Source organism: Sorex araneus, chromosome 1 (assembly GCF_027595985.1).
Source record: "Sorex araneus isolate mSorAra2 chromosome 1, mSorAra2.pri, whole genome shotgun sequence".
NCBI lineage: Eukaryota > Metazoa > Chordata > Mammalia > Eulipotyphla > Soricidae > Sorex > Sorex araneus.
Window position 1 is genome coordinate 383,220,092 of NC_073302.1, and position 4,400 is coordinate 383,224,491.

A 4,400-nucleotide genomic window follows, 5' to 3' on the forward strand; every position below is an offset into this window, starting at 1 on the left:
TAAATTGCTGTCTCTTAATTTGCATTTCCTGGCACCTATATTGGTTCCAGCATTCCAAATTCAAAATGCATTTTTCTTGTTCAGTCAGGTTGCTGGAAATTGCCTTATGTCCGTCAAAAGGCAACTACTTTGCTACCTTTCACTGTTACCTTAATGTAATTTTCTTCCCTATCAGGCACAGCTCACCTGTCACAGGAAAATCAATTGGATTTTGCACTGGAGGTGAGTGGGAAGACATTAGTAAATCTCTTGCTGTGGGCTTCTTCCTCTGGGCAGCCTTGAATTTAAACTCTGGGAAAAAATAAAGTTATTTTCCTCCTCTTCTCGATGGAGCAATGACATTTTATTTTAGTTACCAAGAAAAATCTGAGCAAGGACAGCTGAGCACTACCACAGCACCTTGCTGTGACTATTTACCCATCTCTCTTCCAGACCTCACAACATTCTGGTATAGTGGAGGACCTTAGTGGCCCTGAGAGCTCACATTCCCACTGCTCATGTCCTGTCAGAATGTAGGGGATGCTGGACTATGTCTTGGAACTAGATGAAGAAAACTCAGGGGAAAATGGTTTTCTTTGCCCTTGTAGGCAAGTTAGCCCCTACCTTTGATTGCTCCCAGACTTTAAACAGTACTTCTGCCAGCGGGCATAAGAGATAAAATTCCATAGAAAAATATACTTTAGGTGGTTAAATTCATTGTTTAAATTTGCCTGAAAGAGAAATGATAAAAAGAATGGGCCTGTTATCCCATAATCTTAGCCGAGTATCAAATGCTTTACTATTGAAAGTCCAATTTCTCCTCTATTTGTAGTTTCTGTTGAATTTGAGATATTTTAAGTCATTCATAAATCATTCTCAACTTGGACTCATCTGAAAATCTAAGGGGGTATTTTAAAGTATGATGAGGACCAGAGCCAAGGTATAGCAGATAGGGTGCTTTTGCTTTGCACATGGCCCACCCAGATCTGATTCCCGGCACCACAAATGGTCCCCAGGTCACTGACAGTAGTGATCTCTGAGCACAGAGCCAGGATTCAGTCCTGAGCACAGCTGAGTATGACCCCCCAAAAAATAAATTTTAAAAAGTGTAAATGGTTAGGCGTCATCTTGACCTACAGGTTATCAGGAATTTGTAAAATGATTCCCAGATCAATATTTTGATGTTAAAGACAACAAATGTGAATTCAGAGTTTTAAAAAATACTTGAGGCAAAATTCATGCAGAGTAAAATTCATCGTTCTAGCTACTTTACAGTGTACAATTTTTTGTCATTTAATACCTTCCCTGTGTTATGCAATCATGTACTTTTTGCCAAAGATTTTGAGTTATATCAGCTAGAATTGTGTAAAATTAAAAAGTCATATTTACAAAAGATAAGATAAAAGGTCAAGGAAATAACTCTTTTCAAGCTTGTGTATGATTGCGATTTTTGTTATTTTCACTCCCAGTCCCGTGAGATAGAATTATAGAATGATCTGGTCCAGGGGTTTGTAATTGGAAATGTTCTATTCTCCTCTCCGGGTCAGAAAGGGGGCAGGGTCCTTTCTTTAATATGTGGAATAAATACCAAAAACATTCTATTTGTGGTGTTCCAGCTATTAAAGTAAGTTCTCTAGACCTCTTCTAAATCTTATAAGAAATCAACAAAATCCTTTATCCATTTAGCAAGTGAAGAAACCAGGGATTGGAAGGAACTTATCAAGGTCATACAGCTTGAAGGTGATGTAGTAAGGCTCTGAATTTGACCTGTAAGAGTCCATTACCCAGATTCTCTTTCAAAGCACTTCCCAAGAGCTTATGAGCATAACACTGGTAAGAAGCTGATTTCAACACTCAATAAAGGCCAAATATTCTTAGCATATGAGCCCACAGTATGGAGTTTAGACCCATCTAGAGGAAGAAAAGGCAGAGGGTTAAATACTAGGCTGAAGACTGGGGCTATTTTTGAATTTTTGCTTTTTACCTCATAGACACTTTGGCTTTTGCCAGCAAAGGTTTGTTGGAAGCAAACGCTAATAATCTCTAGTACATACACGGGGGGAGGGTAAGATGGGTTTTCACTGTTACTAGGGTGAGACACATGTGGAGGGTAAAACTAAAAAGAACCATTAATGTGTTCAGCAGCCAGTTGCAGCAGTGCTGCTAATTTTTTTTAAATCTTCCTTGATACACTGATGGGTTTCTAGACCATAATCCCCTTGAGTGTCCCCAAACTGGCTGAGCCTTGACTATTCAGGCAGCAAGAATTTATCGAGTATATTATTTATGCTAGGCATTGTGTTTGGCTTTGGGCTGTGCTAAAAGAAAACTTGAAAAAAGGCCAAGGGGAAAATAATAATTTTAGGGTAAATGATCCTTCTCTGGGAGAAAGAGAGCAATACGCTGTAGGGTATTTCAGTGAGCACTGAGTGGGCGAAAGAACATTGTACTGATAAGATATGAACCAGAAAGATACTTACTGATTCACCTTGTACAAGTGTTTGGGCATAGTGTAGGAGAATAATTGCAGGGGCAAGAATTGGAATGAAAGATTGGAGCTTATTGACTGAATAGTCCATGAAAAAGGATAGTCTCTATTATGGTCATGTGCTTTGCTCCAATTTAAAAGTTTTGAGGTGAATGAAGAAATAGATGGACACCTTAGCTGGAATGTGGCAAGAAATCTAAAATAGAAGTTGTAATAGTTGGTGGGACATTTAGGATTAAAGATGGTGCAGCCACCAGCGCTTTGACTTGTAGTAGACACAGAGAAACTCAGACTAAAGAAAGAAGCGGGTAGGGCGTTTGCCTTGCACACGGCCAACCCAGGTTCGATTCCCAGCATCCCATATGGTCCCCTGAGCACCGCCAGGAGCAACCCCTAAGCATTGCCAGGTGTGACCCAAAAAAGCAAAAATAATAAAATAATAAAAAAATAAAAATAAATAAAGAAAGCCTTCAAGTGTATTATTTTTCTAGTTCCACAAACTGAGTGCCTTTAACACAAAAATTTATTATCTTGAAGTTCTAGAGACAGAGGTCCGGTAGCAGGGTGATTGAACTCCCTCCAGAGACCTTAGTAGAAAATTCTCCCTTGCTTCTATTTCCTGGTGACTCTAATTGTATGTTCTTTGTCTCTTTGCAATCTCTGCATCTCTATTATCATATGTTTTCTATCTCTCTTACGTCTTTTTTTTTTTTTTTTGCTTTTTGTGTCACACCCGGCAATGCACAGGTGTTATTCCTGGATCTGCACTCAGGAATTACTCCTGGCTGTGTTCAGGGGACCATATGGGAAGTTGGGAATCGAACCCGGGTCGACCACGTGCAAGGCAAATGCCCTACCTGCTATGCTATCGCTCCAGCCCCTCGTGTCTTCTTATCTCTGTTTCTCTGTATCTACCTTCTGTGTGTCTTTAATAAGAACACTTGTCATTGGACTAAGGCCTCCTTAACGACAGACATAGAAAGATTGCACTCATCTGTGGAATATAAAATAACAGAATAGGAGACTAACACCAAGAATAGTTAAGATAAGTACCAGGAGGGTGGCTCCAAGGCTTGGAAGCTGCCCTCACATGCTGGAGGAAGGGGCAGCTCGCATAGAGAAGGGAACACCAGGTAAAGTGTGGTTTGAAGACCACGGGATGGGAGATGTGCGCTGAAAATAGAATATAGACCAAATAGGATGGCCACACAGTGCCTCTGTTGCAAACCACAACACCCAAAAGGAGAAAGAGAACAAAAGGGAATGCCCTGCCACAGAGGTGGGGTGGGGTGGGGGAGATGGGGTGGGAGGGTGGGAGGGATACTGGGAACATTGGTGGAGGGGACTGGGCACTGGTGGAGGGATGTAAACAAAATGCAAACATGAAAGTTCATAAGTTTGTAACTGTAACTCATGGTGATTCACTCATGAAAAAAAAGAATTCAGGATGGTCTCTTGAGATTCTTAACTACATCTGCAAAGACCCCTTTTTCAAATAAAAACAAATTCACATGTTCTGGGACTGGGCACTTTGGCATACCTTTATTCAAGTCACTATACCTTTGTATATGATATTCAGAGACACAAATAAACAGTGACAATTTCATAGGTGAGTCTATTTTAGGATATTTTCCTGTCCTGATAACATTCCTTCACTTTCCAACCTCCATGATTTTATCAAACAATGTGGATCATGGCCAGATTACATGAAAAGATGCATTTTGTTTTTACTTCCATGCTGTCATCCAAGAAGTTATCAGGGTGCAGTATATCAAGAAAGTGTTTATTTGGGAATAAGTCTTATGATCTTGGTCTATAAGGGGCAGTCCCTGAGGTATGGTACACAGGGTCAGGGAATAATGAAAAATTGAGGCTCAAGCAGGGAAGTAATCTGGACTAAAATTATTTTGAAACTTTTGGATTGGTTCTTAAG